Genomic DNA, 17265 nt, shown 5'->3' on the forward strand with positions numbered 1-17265 from the left:
ACACAGTTGTCATTCTCAATTCTACCTCTGAATATTTTTCTATCATCTCAATGTACTGCATCTAACTTAACTGCCTGTCACCTTCTCTGGCAACTCAAATGCTAATGTCTGGTTTACAAGTCCATTCACAATTTACCACAATTTGCTTTTCTCCCCTTATCTTCCCCAGAATGTTTTACTTGTTTTGCATTTCATCTGCCCGGGTCTCTGTCCCCTGAATACACCTTAAATGGTATCTCTTTTTCCCGTAAGTTTTTTTGTTTTCCTCAAATGTCTGATTCTGGCTTATCACTCTAGTAATGAAGCTTGTCCTCCTCACAGGAAATGTCCCTGTCCTATCCCCCAGGTATTAATGACATCCTATGATCATTTTCTAGGTCATTCTTTGGGGTTCTATTACATATATATCCATGTGGTTTGAGTTTTCTTCCCTAGTGTGTAAGAACTTGATTACATTGTGAGCACTCCAGGCCCACTGTGTCTCAGAATCATGTTTTTTCTTGGGTTAAGAAAGTAAAGGAGCCTAGAAAGAATCAAAATTTAGTGGACCTGGTAGACAGATGGGCAGTCTTTAAAGAACTTTAGCTCCTTTAAAAAAAAGTTCTATAGTGATTTTCAATTATATTCTTTATATTTTACTTACAGAAGCAACAAATGAATATATCTTTACCCTAAAAACAAATCCAAGCAATATAGAATTGCACAGAACATAATATGAAGCTTCTCTCCATGCACGCCCACCTCCACCACATCCTCATCTCCATCCACTCCCTTCCACAGAGGTGACCGTTGTTAAGAGTTTGGTATACATTGTTCCTAAGTCTTACTAAAGATTTAGTTGCAATTATAAACATGTCTTTCTTTTGTTAACAAAAATCAAATAACACTTTATAGCTTTTAGCATTTTTCCACTTAAGAATATATTTTATATTTTTATGATACTACATTTAAATATACCATATTTTTTGTAATAGCTGCATTAACAGCCCAAAGGTGGGTATATACCAATTAATACAATCATTAACTTATTGATGCACAATAGCAACAATGTCATAGTGAAAAAGATAAATAAAGGTGTTTCATGCGTCAGCTGAGTGTGGTGAAAATTCTGCTGGCTGGTTTTCCTCAAACCTTGCTGAGTCTAGGTGACTGATATGTATATGTAGATGAGTGCCAATACTGAAGATGAGTACATTTACATAGGCCTAGTGAAAATTTTCATTTCCTTGATGGCTAAGACAGATTCTTATCTAGAACTTGAACCCAACTCTATGTGATTACAGTGCCCATGTTCTTTTCATTATATCACGTTTCAAGTTTTAAAACAGAGGTTTTCTTCCTAAATGAGTGCTTATTAAATCTTCCACAGAGAGTAAATTCTATATACAACTAGCTATTGGTGTATTATATTAGATAAAATTATTATTTCTTTATAAAATTTGGTATTTAAAAAGAGCAGTTGGTCAAAACCAGATTTCATGACATAACCATAAATATGTATTCTTTGTGTAGACATAGCACTCTTTCCTCTAGTTGCCAGAAGATATCATTTATAATGTCCCCCTTTATCAATAACATGTTGCTTAAAGATACCACAAATGAAATTTGTTATTTTTAAACAGATAAAGATAATGAATGGAAGGTAATTTGAGTGATTCTCATAAAATCTTTTAACGTGAGATAGAAGACAATTGACATACAACTGCCAGGATTTTTATAACACTAGAACGGAAGGCACTAGTCAAAAGAAAAGTACTTAAATACAATGTTGTTGTAGTTTGATGTATATTAACCTATGTGGAGTAGTAAACAAAACCCTACAACAGTAGCTGGCTTAGTAGTAATACTTTGCTTCTTAGTGTTCAAATATTAAAGAGATACAGCTTACAGTCATACCTACAAATTTCTCCATGGTGTCTTTAAAGTGCTGAAAAAACAATCTTAAGGTAAAAGATTCCACTTTAAAACTGCTAGGCAAGCCAGTCAAATAAGTACAAACCACAGAGAAATTTTGCTGTCTCATGAAAAGAGCAAAATGATGATCCCCTTATTCCCCCATTGTACTAACTTTATGCAGCAGAAGAGCCTCATTTCTTCCCATCCCTAAATTGCTAAAGAAGAGGTGTGGTTATTGACAATCTCAAATTAAAAAAAAAAAAAAAGATGGGGAGATATATAGGGAACATTTTATAATTGATTCTTGGCTGTGAAACAAAACTACCCAATTAAGTACCAATTAATTAGTGCATCAAAGAGCATTTTATCATTACATTTATATAGCACATCCTAGCAAGAGAATTTTATCTTCATACTTTGCCAGTTAAGTGAGCTTATCTTGTTACTAGAGTAGTTGACAGCCTCTCCTTCAAATAAAAGATATTTGAAGGTTTTTCCTGAAATTCTAGTTAGGGTCCCTAATTTTGAGGAGCTGCTTATATGGTGGCCTTTGGTCTTGGGCAACAAGTAACAGAACATCGAGAATGGCTTCTTGTTCTTTTCCATGGCATGTGCCAACTATCTGTGGGAAAAATGTAAGGGGACACAGCTTTAATAAATTTTCTTTTTTTTTTTTTTTTTTTTTTTTTTTGAGACAGAGTCTTGCTCTGTCGCCCAGGCTGGAGTGCAGTGGCTGGATCTCAGCTCACTGCAAGCTCCTCCTCCCAGGTTCACGCCATTCTCCTGCCTCAGCCTCCCGAGTAGCTGGGACTACAGGCGCCCGCCACCTCGCCCAGCTAGTTTTTTGTATTTGTTAGTAGAGACGGGGTTTCACTGTGTTAGCCAGGATGGTCTCGATCTCCTGGCCTCGTGATCCGCCCATCTTGGCCTCCCAAAGTGCTAGGATTACAGGCTTGAGCCACCGCGCCCGGCCATAAATTTTCTTTCATAAGAGAAGCCCTGTACTATACTAGCATGCTCCCAGCTAACATAAAGAGAAGCTCCTCTTTTTGTCAATGAAAGAATTTTTAAAAATATCTTCTTGGTGTGATAATTTCTTGGTGTGATAATTTCAATCATGAAAATAAGAATTCTCAACTCTCATAAATGTCATATTTTATCTTTTATTTAGAAATTCAACATCAGTTCTAAAGTGAGAGTTTAGAGATGTATTAATCTAACTCATGACTTAGAGCCAAATTATAAATGTTGTAAATTATGTAACCACCAGCCCATCCTTTTGCTGCAACTTTGTGAAGGGAAAGAACCAGGATTGAAAAGTAGGTTTTACTCACCATCAAAATTCTGTATGCGTGTGCGTGTGTGTGTGTGTGTGTGTGTGGTGTCAACATTTGAAATTTACTCTCTTAGCAATTTTGAAATATACACCACTATTAACTATAGTCGCTATGTTGTGTATCACAAAAAATTCATTCTTCCTGTGTAACTGAAATTTTGTATTATTTGACCACCATCTCACCATTCCACTCAATGCCCTAGCTTCTGGTAGTCACCGTTCTACTCTCTGCTTTCTTAATATTTATCCTCACCATCTCACTCACAAGTTGGAAGATGACTGAGGAAAGAGAAGGACTTGTAGAAAAGATACATAACAAGAATAAAGAAGAAAAGAAAAAAATATAGAGAGAAGAGGAGCAAGAATGGTGTGGGGGGAGGGAGAGAGCAAGCACAGAGTAATTAGCATAGTTCTGGAAGTTGTTTGTTCCCTAATTGAAAACAGGAGCACATTCAAAAATCTGCAGAGAAAGGGCTCTGCCCTATCCAATTATTCCTCCACTCCAACCTGTACTCCATAGATTTAAGGAGACAGAAAAAGAAAACAGTTGCACCTACTGTATTAATTATACAAAAAGAGTGAACATTTTCCAGAGGTATACCCTGAAAATCATAGTTTCAAACTATAAAATAAAAAAAGGAAAAGAAATTAAAAATATCTAGAAAAACTCATCAAGGAGCAGGAATGTATTTCAGGGAGTAGCTATATATTTCACTTTATATATACATTTTAAAACTCCTACCATTTTGTGGATGTGAGGGTTTTTGGATGCTTATCACAATATTAAAAATAATAGACTAAACACATAAAAGCCAGTCCTGCATGGACTAATGATAATGATAAGGATTAGACTTAAGATCCAACAGCAGCAGAAAAGTAGAATTCAGAAGAGCCCATCTCTATGCACACGTACACACTAAATCCATACTTCAGAAGAGCCCATCTCTATGCACACGTACACACTAAATCCATACTTCAGAAGAGCCCATCTCTATGCACACGTACGCACTAAATCCATACTTCAGAAGAGCCCATCTCTATGCACACGTACGCACTAAATCCATACTTCAGAAGAGCCCATCTCTATGCACACGTACGCACTAAATCCATACTTCAGAAGAGCCCATCTCTATGCACACGTACGCACTAAATCCATACTTCAGAAGAGCCCATCTATGCACAAGTATGCACATACTTCAGAAGAGCCCATCTCTATGCACACGTACGCACTAAATCCATACTTCAGAAGAGCCCATCTCTATGCACACGTACGCACTAAATCCATACTTCAGAAGAGCCCATCTCTATGCACACGTACGCACTAAATCCATACTTCAGAAGAGCCCATCTCTATGCACACGTACGCACTAAATCCATACTTCAGAAGAGCCCATCTCTATGCACACGTACGCACTAAATCCATACTTCAGAAGAGCCCATCTCTATGCACACGTACGCACTAAATCCATACTTCAGAAGAGCCCATCTCTATGCACACGTACGCACTAAATCCATACTTCAGAAGAGCCCATCTCTATGCACACGTACGCACTAAATCCATACTTCAGAAGAGCCCATCTCTATGCACACGTACGCACTAAATCCATACTTCAGAAGAGCCCATCTCTATGCACACGTACGCACTAAATCCATACTTCAGAAGAGCCCATCTCTATGCACAGTAGCACTAAATCCATACTTCAGAAGAGCCCATCTCTATGCACACGTACGCACTAAATCCATACTTCAGAAGAGCCCATCTCTATGCACACGTACGCACTAAATCCATACTTCAGAAGAGCCCATCTCTATGCACACGTACGCACTAAATCCATACTTCAGAAGAGCCCATCTCTATGCACACGTACGCACTAAATCCATACTTCAGAAGAGCCCATCTCTATGCACACGTACGCACTAAATCCATATTTCAGAAGAGCCCATCTCTATGCACACGTACGCACTAAATCCATACTTCAGAAGAGCCCATCTCTATGCACACGTACGCACTAAATCCATACTTCAGAAGAGCCCATCTCTATGCACACGTACGCACTAAATCCATACTTCAGAAGAGCCCATCTCTATGCAGACGTACGCACTAAATCCATACTTCAGAAGAGCCCATCTCTATGCAGACGTACGCACTAAATCCATACTTCAGAAGACTAAATCCCCATCTCTATGCACACGTACGCACTAAATCCATACTTCAGAAGAGCCCATCTCTATGCTACACGTACACACTAAATCCATACTTCAGAAGAGCCCCATCTCTATATACTTCAGATCTCTATGCACACGTACACACTAAATCCATACTTCAGAAGAGCCCATCTCTATGCACACGTACACACTAAATCCATACTTCAGAAGAGCCCATCTCTATGCACACGTACACACTAAATCCATACTTCAGAAGAGCCCATCTCTATGCACACGTACACACTAAATCCACTTCGCCCATCTCTACACACTAGCCCAATCCATACTTCAGAAGAGCCCATCTCTATACACACGTACACACTAAATCCATACTTCAGAAGAGCCCATCTCTATGCACACGTACGCACTAAATCCATACTTCATTGTACTAATTTGTTCATTTTCTCTTCTTTCCTTCCCATTTTTTAAACCTTTTCCTCTTTCCTTGCTTTTTCTTTACTTCTTTTTTTACAGCCACACATGGACAAAAGAGTTAAAGCCATTCTTTATTTTTACTTAAAAAAGGAAGAAAAAGGCCGGGCGCGGTGGCTCAAGCGTGTAATCCCAGCACTTTGGGAGGCCGAGACGGGCGGATCACGAGGTCAGGAGATCGGAACCATCCTGGCTAACACGGTGAAACCCCGTCTCTACTAAAAAAATACAAAAAACTAGCCGGGCGCGGTGGCGGGCGCCTGTAGTCCCAACTACTCGGGAGGCTGAGGCAGGAGAATGGCGTGAACCCGGGAGGCGGAGCTTGCAGTGAGTTGAGATCCGGCCACTGCACTCCAGCCTGGGCGGCAGAGTGAGACTCCGTCTCAAAAAAAAAAAAAAAAAAAAAAAAGGAAGAAAAAGGATGAATACTCCTAAGATGTACAAGTTAACACAAGCAAAAACCTGACAATATCTCTGTTCAGTAATTATAAAAAGTGAAATGTTATATTAAAATTTGAATTAACAAAGTTAGTTAAAACATATATTCACATATACATAATGCAGTGATAGTATTTGATTTGATTACATAATGAGAAAAGTGATTAAAATATATTGATCTCCATCTCCTGGTTTCTATGCTTTAAATGGAATTAGATATTATTCTTGCTTTGGCATTAGTAAGAGTTCAGTGTGTTGTTATTGAGGATTTTAGAATATATTATATAAGAAATATGTATTATTTGAACTTTATTAATTTCAGCTAGTGAACTGTACCCAACAGACTTTTCCTATTATATAGAAGAGAAATCTGGTCCAGGAAAATTCTGGGATAAATAAGGGACCACGATTGTTTCTGGACGGCCAATAAATTACTAACCTATAATATTTCAGAAGACAATTCTTTCCTACAATTTAGTATTTAACTTGCAATTGGTAAGGTGTATTTGTAAGATTCTGTGGTTGCGGGCCCTGTCTGCTTTATTTTGATAACATACTGAGAGGTCATGTGGTACTTTGTACATAGTAGGTGAAAAAGAAAGGTTTGTTGGATGAATGAGTCATTTCAACTCCTAAAAGCAGTTAAAATATTAGAGAACAATATCAGATAAAAGGTGAGATGAGCTAAAGTCATTTCAATACATTCTTGAACATGAATAAAATATTTCTTCTTTTGTTTTATTTTTATTTTCCCAAGACTTTTGCAGGATCAAATATTGCAAGTTATCAAATATACTTTTAAATTTTATTGATTGACTTTTCTTATATTTACAGAAGACATGGAAATATATGTGCCCACTGAAATCGCACAGGAGAAACAATACCATATTTTAAATTTTAATTACTTTATTTTAGCAATTTATATTGAGAAAATTTATATTTGTGTTAATTTATTAATTAAAAATCCAATCTCTTCCAAACAGATGACAGTTGAATACACTGAACTTTTAATTAACTTGCTGCCATTGAAGAGATCACAAAATCATCTGATTTTTTATACAGGTATTTTTAATAGTAAATTTAAAAAACTGAAATGCTGATTTTATACAAGGTATCCATAAAAATTATTTATTGGTGCTTAGATATCATTTATTTGAGAGCTCTGCCCTGATACCCTGCCCCCATGTGTAATTTCTCTGTTGTTCCAGTGTCGATGATTAGCATGTTCCAATTGACAATTGATTGTATGTTTTACAAGATTGTAAGCTCATTCAAGCCAGGAAGTATGTCATATTTGATACTGTCTCCACTGAACAATAAAGCTGTCTCTGTAGGTACAGCTTCCCACAAAGTAGCTGTTCAACAGATATTTGAGATAATCACAAGATCAAATCCATTAGTCTACAAATTTAAAGTCAAACCCAAACCACGGTGAAAATCTAATTTTGAAGCACCTTAATAACTAGCTAGATTATATTTTCATGATAACATTCCTCTCAGCATCTCCTCAAGCTTTAACTCTATAACATAAACTAAAAGAATAGCATAACACACATAGAATTTGGTTATAAATCAGTCTAACTTTGGTGATAGATAATGTAGTTCACCTTCATTTGTATGCTACACGGCTTCCTAACCTTCACAAAGATTTGGATGCAAGAAATCTAAATTCCAAAAACAGCATTACTTCGACTTAAATGTAATGTGATATTAATAAAGTAGCCTCCTCGAGCCAGTACTTTCTCCCTTTAATATGGTAGTTTTCAAGATGTGGGTATAATGACATGAGTTATAATAGTCGTTTCCTGCCCTTAAGTATTGCTAGCATTAGTAGAGTTGAGGATCTTGCTTACCAAATGAGCAGAAAAGTAGATTGAAGCCACAATAAATGAGGCAAGCGTTTCCAGAGTTCAGCACATCTAGATACTCAGTGAAAATTTCTTCCCTTTACTCCTTGCCCTGCCATTGAGCACAAGAAAATTACCAGAGCAATGAAGTTCGAAGCACATCTTGGCAGGGTTGAGAGCTTTTACCCACTCTGAACAAGCACAAGGTATTCATATTTGCTGACATCATAGTGACAAAGTTTCCATCTCCAAAAATGTACTGATTGGGTAGGACTCAGAGTGAGGCAAATTAGAGGAAAACTACGCAAAGCTTCAGTATCCTTCACCAGAAACAGTAGTTCCAGGGCAATGGTATCCCCACGTACTCCCATAAGGAGCACCAAATCTACATCAGATAACTTTTCAGGCACACAGACAGAACTGATTAGTCTTATTTCTGCTCAGGATGCTCTCAGGATTAATTTTATCTTGCCCCACATCCTTGTGTCACTAGCAACCAGACCTCCAGGATCGTAACACTCACTATGACTCAGACTTTCATCCCGTGTGTTCTGTGCGCATCCCCTAAATCACATCTCCACTCCATTCTAAACACTTTAATGTTACTGCCAGAAACCCACATCTATGATCACTAAATGTTCCTCTACCTTCAATGTCTTTTAAAAATATGTCCTTCCCCTTGCCATAACTCAAATGTGAATGTACCCTGAGCACATCATTGTTTTACTAGCCCTCCCTAGTGAGTGCTTTTTAAATTTTCTTTTACACTCTGTGTACCTCAGGTCCAGGAGGTGAAGATGAGTGTTCTCACTCTACTCTTCCCATTTGTAATTAATTTACTTCTATTAAAAACCCAAACTGACTGGCATGGTGGTGTGTGTCTATAGTCTCAGCTACTTGGGAGGCTGAGGTGGGAAGATTGCTTGAGCCCAGGAGTCCAGGCTGCTATTTAAGCCATGTTCGTGCCACTGCACTCCAGCACAGGCAACAGAGTGAGGCCCTGTCTCAAAGCAAAACAAAACAAAACAAAAACAAAAAACTACTTATGCCATCCAAGTATGCTAGCCGCCATTTTTTCTTCTAGTATCATTTATAAAACTTGGGTCATTCATTGAAGATCCTTGAAGATCTATTGAAGTATCTTCTCTGTCATCCTTCTGTGTTACATCAGCATCCTGGGAATGACCCATCCAATATGCTGACATCTGATTCCTTGACTTTGTCACCTCCAGTAAGCTATTCTTACATTACTTGACAGCCTCCTATTCCCATAACAATACCCTAGTCCTAATCTTCACTTAGAAAAATATCCCACCTCCTTCGTCTTCTTTATAATACATATCTCACTCTGACTATATTCTTCTATCCTTTTCATTGACTCAAATACATTTAAAAATTCTACTACTTCATAATGACTTTCACTGACCAATCCACTTTTCTGCTACCCACCACCAATCCCTTTTAGAGTCATTTATTTCTTTGCATGGTTTCACTTCCAAGATCTGTCATTACAGACCTTATAAATATTTCCAACTCCTTAGCCATCCCAGAAAAACTCAGTTTCCCACTCTCCAAAATGATTACTTAACATATTTTCTCCTCCCAATTCAGTTGCAACAGTTTATCCCAATTCCTTTCCCTACTCACTGTTAGCTAATGATTGTACCTTTTACTTTTTTTAAGAAAAAGAAGCTATGAGATGAGAGTTCTCTCACGTTCTTACCATTGAATCTAGAAATCTATCCACATCTGTACCTGTCCTCCCTGCCTTCTCTCTTGTCACAATGGAGGAGGAGTCCCTTCTTTCACAAAAGGTCAATTTCTTCACTTGTACTCTGGATCCTACCTTCCCTTGTCTCCTTACGGATCTTATTCTTGAAAGATATTATCATTGCCTTGTGTGTGTGTGTGTGTGTGTGTGTGTGTATTATATATATTTATATATATTTTTTATATATATAATGAATTCCTCCATTCTAATCAGTATGCAAAATGATGGTTAAGTGTTCTATATTTTTTAAAAATGTGTATCTCCTTTGACTTCATATTCTCTCCAGCAACTATTTTTCTTCTCCTTGTTTCAAAGCCAAATTGACTTCATCTGCTTTCCTCTGTTTCTCCTACCATTCATGCTTCAGTACTCGCCAATCTGATCTGTATCCACCACACTTCTGAAAAGTCTCACCAAGTTCACCTACAAAACCCCATGTTGTCAAAATCAATGATGATGTTTCTACCTTCATATTTTAGCCACAGATGATGCAGCTGACCTCCTCTCCCCTTCTTGAAACACTCTCCTTTCTTGGTCTCCATGACAATATGCTCCAATGGTTTTTATATTACTTCCTTAGTGACTCCTTTCTCCTCTACTTGACCTCCAAGTAATGAAGTTCCTAGATAATCATTCTTGAATTGTTCAAATGTTCTCAGTATACATTCAGTATATTCCTTCCTCTTCAAGTAAACTTATCTGACCCTGGGACTTTAAATGCATTTTATATTTGCTGAAGATTTACATATTTCAGCATATATATTTCCAACTCTGATCTCTCTCTGAGCTTCAGACTCCATTCAGCTATGTGCCTGATATCTCCACACTGATGTCTAACATGCATTTTAACCTCAGCATGGCCAAATCTGTGGAACTACAAAGTTGACAATAGAGGCCTTGCATGGTGAAATGGTGTTTTTCAACATAAAAAAAAAATCTGATCTGGAATCTAGAACTAAATTGTAATTAAATCCAGAAGTCGACCTTTTTCTCCAATGAAGTTAAAGACGGGTCTTTTTCTATTACCTTTAGAACAACCTTAAACACTCTAAAACGTATGTATATGTCAGGTGTTTTTCCAATGATTTCTTAAACTAATTCTGCTACATGACATCAAATATAATAGATGACTAACAAGCATTATATGTGACTTACTTCCATACTAGAAGGCAACAGTACTGCGAAGGATAACTGTATTGTCAATGTCCTACATTTAGGATTGTGGATGGCTAATGTTCTAACGCTCTATTTAGAGACGCTGCTGCATTATTCCTATCTACCAAAACAGAGAATGCAAACAGACCCACGTGGACAAGACTGTGAAACAGGACAAATATCTGAAGTAACTTCCATTTTCTAAGTTCTCCCCTCTCCAGACATCCAAATTCGTGCAAATCTCTCCTTTTCAATCTCTAATTCCTTAATTGAAACCTATTCTCATGGAAATATCTGATGAATCATCCCCCTGATATTATAAATTATAGTCTAGACAAACAAGTGACTTATCTTAGGAGTATGACTTTATTTAATATATATTTATTAAATATCTTTATTAATTTTAATGAACAGATAAAGTATTAAAAATTATTTATTTGACAATAAATTTCAATTTAGCACAGCAAAGAAACAAAGAACAACAAAACAACAAAATAATCTCTAACTTGGGGGATTTTTGTGTTCTGACCTAGTTTATAGAGGCAGTCTCAAGGCAAAGGGCTCCTTGTTAACATGGAATTTAACATCTGTATCACAATTAAGGATAATGTCTCAGCTTTTTAGTTGGACCAACAATAACTTTCCATAAATTTCCAGCTTTAGGATAACTATCTGAGGCCGACTACTTAACTGCCTATGACCCAACTTTGCTATCCCAGTTCTTGTGGTAGAAATTCTGTGAGTTATTATCATGACCCTACTGAAGAACTCGAAAATAAAACTACTTTTGCAAATACATCTTTGTGTTTATACTAATGAGGGTTAGATAATACATACCACGATAACAATCAGAAACTGCTGTAGGGTACTCCATGTTGGAAACAAAACACTGAATTAATGTTTATTTGCTATGTGAAGAGTGAGAAATTAAAAAGAATAATGTACCACTTTGGTAGGTATTGTCCTGCTAACTGTAACTGTTATGTATTTCTATACATGGTACGAAAGTGATTGATTTTTATCTCTAATGCACCATGATTAAAAAATAAAAACAAAATCTTATAGAGTCCCTTTAACGAACTAAGAATATAAATGCTCTGTACTTTAACAAAAAACAAATATTGGAATAGTTTCATACATGCAGGTTGCTATCAAACAAAATGATGTGCTTGTCTTTTTAAAACCAATAGACAAAGGAATTGATACTGTAATAGGAACTTATCATTTTAAAATTATAATAAAAGGTTCCAACAGTTCAAAATTAGAGTGTATGAATATTTATTTTGCCTTGATCTAATTAAAGATTAGCCTGAATGATTACCGTTTGGGGGAAAATGCATATTAGTGAGCTGCTATGCTATAATAAATTTATATGCAAATTAAAAGCTAGAAGGTAGCAATGATATCCTGTAACAGAGGAGATTTAAAAAAAAATTTTGGAGATAGGGTCTCACTCTGTCCCCCAGGCTAGAGTACAGTGGTGCAATCTTGGCTCACTGAAGCCTTGAACTCCTGGGCTAAAGGGATCCTCCCAACTCAGCCTCCCAAGTAGCTAGGACTACAGGCATGTGCCGCCATGTCCAGCTAATTTTCTTCAGATTTTGTAGAGATGAGGTCTTAATATGTTGCCCAGGCTGGTCTTGAACTCCCGCACTCAAGTGATCCTCCTACCTTCCCCAAAATGCTGGGATTACAGGTGTGAGCCACTGCACCAGGCTGATTTTTAAATTCCAAACTTCCTTAAAATTATGTAGAAAGCTTTCATTACTTCAACCATTGTTACCCTTTCTCCATGTTTCCTAATTTATAATTTATAAAGACATAGGCATCACTAAAAGATGCATTAAGAGAAATTTTCACATTTTTAAACATTTCAAATGTGATCACTATGCATTGAATCCTCATTATTACATTGTTTATTTATATCTGTTAAAATGTAGCCTCATAAGTTTCAAAATTAAGCAAAATTTTTAAATGATCAAAAAAGGAAAATTTAATGACCTGAACATTTTATACTATTTTATAGTCACTCTCTCTCTGCTTCTTTCTCTCTCTTTCACTAAATATTATCTTTACACAATTGGGATATCCTTTTAGAGAAAACATCCATGGCTTTTATCGTTTTATCAGTTTATATGTTGACTAGTGCTAAGTAACCTAAGTAACGTTTGGCTTCCTGGTCACTTTTGGTGTCTTGATGCCTCTTACATTTGATATTAGTAATGTAATATAGTATATAAATAGTATTGTAGAAATGCAGCATTCACATTTGTGTTGGGCTGGGGTGCCCAGAGGCAGCTTCAGGTGCTCGTGTCTTACTGAGGGAGTACTCCCTTGGAACAGAGTGTCAGGAAACCATTGCAGGAGAATGTGGTCTCAGCTGGTGTCTAGCTTCAGCCTGATTGCTTGGGGAGAAATGGATGCCAATTGCACAGCAGACTTTATTCCACCTTGGAACAAAGAGACCATCTTCCACAGCCCATTATCAGTCAGTCATTGGGTAGGTAAGGGGCATGTAACTTTTTTGGGAGGTAAGTCAATTCCTGTTGGACCAAGGGCAATTTCCAGAGAAAGAGCTCCAAAATGTGAGCAGCCAACGCTTAGAGCAGCTTGCTAATGGCCATTGACATTACAAGTGCAGATCTGAGCTGTACCCCAATAGCTGGGAGAAGTAGGATCCTTCTTCATCAAATAATCATCTAATTTATCTGTTAAAGAAACAGTCAACAAAAATACTAGCCGGGCGAGGTGGCGGGCGCCTGTAATTTACCTCTGTTGGGCGACAGAGCAAGACTCCGTCTCAAAAAAAAAAAAAAAAAAGAAACAGTCAAGCAATTTTGCTGCTTGAGCTTACTAAACAGTATTTTCTCTTCTGAAAATTAAGTAGACCTCTTTTTGTACTGAACCATATAGGGCCTCCCAAAGGGATCAATACAGAATAGACACTGAAGGAATTTAAGAAGAGCCTTGAAAAAACAGCTTTTCCTCTTTGCCTTGAAAAAACAGCTTTTCCTCTTTCCTCAAGAAATGCTGTCAATATAGGTAGGCTGCAAACTGTTCATTTAGGTGTTTGACATAAGAATCAGTTTCTCTGAAACGTAACGATTTGCTCATTTTGAGTGTCCATGAAGTTTTAAATTGTTTACCTTTCTGATTTCCATGACTATAGTTGCAAGTTATTATTTACGGCTGTACATGACATAATATTGAAAGCATCCGAGCCAGAAAGGATTTATCATAGGCCATTAAGTGAGTAAATTCTTGGCTATGCTGGGCCTTCGCCATCTCCTCAAAATTAAATATGGACAAAGAAAGACAGTTTTGACAGTTTAACCATTTTTACTGTCTCAAATACATATTATTACATGTATGAACAATTTCGGGGAGCAAATTTTAGAATAGACACCTTGTCACTCAGTATTGAAACTGGTATTCTGCAAGCCTGATGAAAATTGGTACTCTGGAAGCTGATGGCTGGACAAAGAGAGCATTCCCTGTGATTTGTCTTCACGTGGTGTACTCTAAATACAAGACAGTTACTTAGTGTTTCCAGGAAAATGGTCGCTGATTAGTGGTTGAAAATGGAATTTATTTTGAAATCAGTTTTATTTCAGATTTAATGGAGAGACACTCTAAGACCTCTTGCACATAGGCACCCAAGTACCTGGATGTTTAGCAATACTAATACTGTGGTCGATGGAGACAAAACTGTAGACTAAAGTTCGAAATGTTTACAGTCACACCCTTCACTTTCCACACGGAATAAATTAATTTTACCTTAATTTTTTACCTTACCTCCCTAAAGTGACAATGTCAGTGTCAAAATTTAAGCAACTTAGACACACATCCAGAATATTCTGAAAGGAAACCCTGGAAAATCAAATATTATAAAGAAATAAGAGGATCAGAAAAGTTTTCACAGGGAAAAGCCCTTTGCCACAACTGCTATTTAGGGGGGAAAATGTTGGTGGGATGCAGTGGCTCACACCTGTAATCTTACCACCTCGGGAGGCTGAGGCACATGGATCACTTGAGCCTAGGAGTTTGAGACCTGCCTGAACAATATAGTGAAACTCTGTCTCTACAAAAAATTAACCTAGAATGGTGGGGCATGCCTGTAGTGCCAGCTACCTGAGGAGAATCTGAGCTGTTTTTTTTTTTTTGTTTTTTTTTTTTTTGAGACGGAGTCTCGCGCTGTGTCACCCAGGCTGGAGTGCAGTGGCGCGATCTCGGCTCACTGCAAGCTCCGCCTCCCAGGATCACGCCATTCTCCTGCCTCAGCCTCCGAGTAGCTGGGACTACAGGCGCCCGCCACCACGCCCGGCTAGTTTTTTGTATTTTTAGTAGAGACGGGGTTTCACCATGTTAGCCAGGATGGTCTCGATCTCCTGACCTCGTGATCCACCCGCCTCGGCCTCCCAAAGTGCTGAGATTACAGGCTTGAGCCACCGCGCCCGGCCAAATCTGAGCTGTTATTGTGCCACTGCACTCCCCGTCTCAAAACAACAACAAAAGTTTATACAAACTGAGAAAATTCCACATTAATCTATCATCTTGGTTTTGTTGTTGTTTGTGTTTTTGTTTTTAGATACAGGGTCTTGCTCTTGCTCTGTCACCCAGGCTAGAGTGCAGTGGCATGATCATAGCTCACTGTAACCTTGAACTCCTGAGCTCAAGTGATCCTCCCACCTCAGCCATCCAAGTAGCTAGGACTACAGGCACTCACCATCATGCCTGGTTACATTTTTACTTCTTATTTTTTGTAGAGACAGGTTCTCCCTATTTTGTCCAGGCTGGTCTTAAAATCCAGGATTCAAGCAATCCTCTTGCCTTGGTCTCCCAAAGCTCTGGGATGTCACCTATTTTTAATCCAAACTGTCCTGTTCCTGGAATCTCTGGTAGATACTCTAAATAACTTTGAAGTCCTACAAAGGGAATCTGCCACACAATGAACCCCCTGTTCTGTGTGAAGCTTTAATTGGAGGTAAAGTAAAATAAGAAAAATGTCTTGAACATATTATAACCCTAATGTCTTAATTTTTTATTTTCTTTCTACTCTAATAATTTTCGAGGAACTGTTATGATACAGAAATATTCATCTGAATTTCACCATTTCTTTCACTGGTGCTTCTGTTTCTTTTCTTCTAATAATTACAAGGAAATGTAAATATAGTATGTCAAAAAGGGTAAACGACTGGCCAATAAAGATAATCTAGTGATTATGATGGCTTCTTCCTTCCTGATGGCTTTATTTATAATTCTGTTATAAACCAGGCACTCACCCTTAGTAACAATAAGAATGCACATATTTTGTAGTGCAGTGAAGACAAACCATTCCCTATCCAGCATGCAGTAAGTTAATTGTCTTCTGTTGCACATGTAAAGCAGAGAAAACTAATTATTTGGCAAAGGAATAAAAGACTGAAATAGACAAACAATACACTATGGAGAGGAAAGTAGAAATTCCCTTCAAAAGAATTTCCTACCTCACAGCATCTTTAAGGTTTGGATGTGCTTCCATCCTTCCCAGTCCTTGCATGCAGGGTAGGAATCTACATATGCAATATCTCTACATTACTTGCTCTTTTTGGTTAAACACAAATTGATGATCACATGTAAGAGAAAGTTTATCAAGCCTTCATTTAAAAAGTCATAACTATGACTGACAATAATAGCACGGTCATTCTGTATATTAAGAAGTCTATTTTCAATCTTAATAAGAATTAGTTGTATTATTCCTAGAAGGTAATAGAGCAATGCTGCCTAATAACTTTTCAAATAGAGAAACATAAAGAGGTACCTTTTTCACTGCCCCTCAATCTTTTTCAGGAACAAAAGTTCTGGAAACATAAAGGAAAGGATAATTACACAATATTAATATTCTGCCCTTTTCCTAGGCAGAGGTATCTAAAGTCACTCCCTACAGTGAGTTAAATACAAAGCAAATGTAAATTTCAGCAAATCCCTCTGTGGCAGAAATTAACCTGCTAATACAGGTATCTTTTGACTTCAGTAGCACTGCATACCACAGGGGCTAATGAAAGAACAAGTTCAGGTTAATAATATTTATCTCACTTACCATCCTCTCACACAATTTTTTAATGGTCAAACAGCACCATAAATTAAGGGTCAAGAGGATAAGTGATTCTAAAAATAAATATCTCATTACCAGTACTAATGATTTT

General features: G+C 37.4%; 1 protein-coding gene across 2 annotated transcripts in view; it reads right to left on the reverse strand.

Moving 5' to 3' along the window:
• Window positions 1-17265, reverse strand: part of CHSY3 (chondroitin sulfate synthase 3) — a 282613-nt gene that overhangs the window by 133799 nt on the left and 131549 nt on the right. The window lies entirely within an intron of this gene.

The sequence above is a fragment of the Macaca thibetana genome, chromosome 6, assembly GCF_024542745.1.
Source record: "Macaca thibetana thibetana isolate TM-01 chromosome 6, ASM2454274v1, whole genome shotgun sequence".
Lineage (NCBI taxonomy): Eukaryota > Metazoa > Chordata > Mammalia > Primates > Cercopithecidae > Macaca > Macaca thibetana.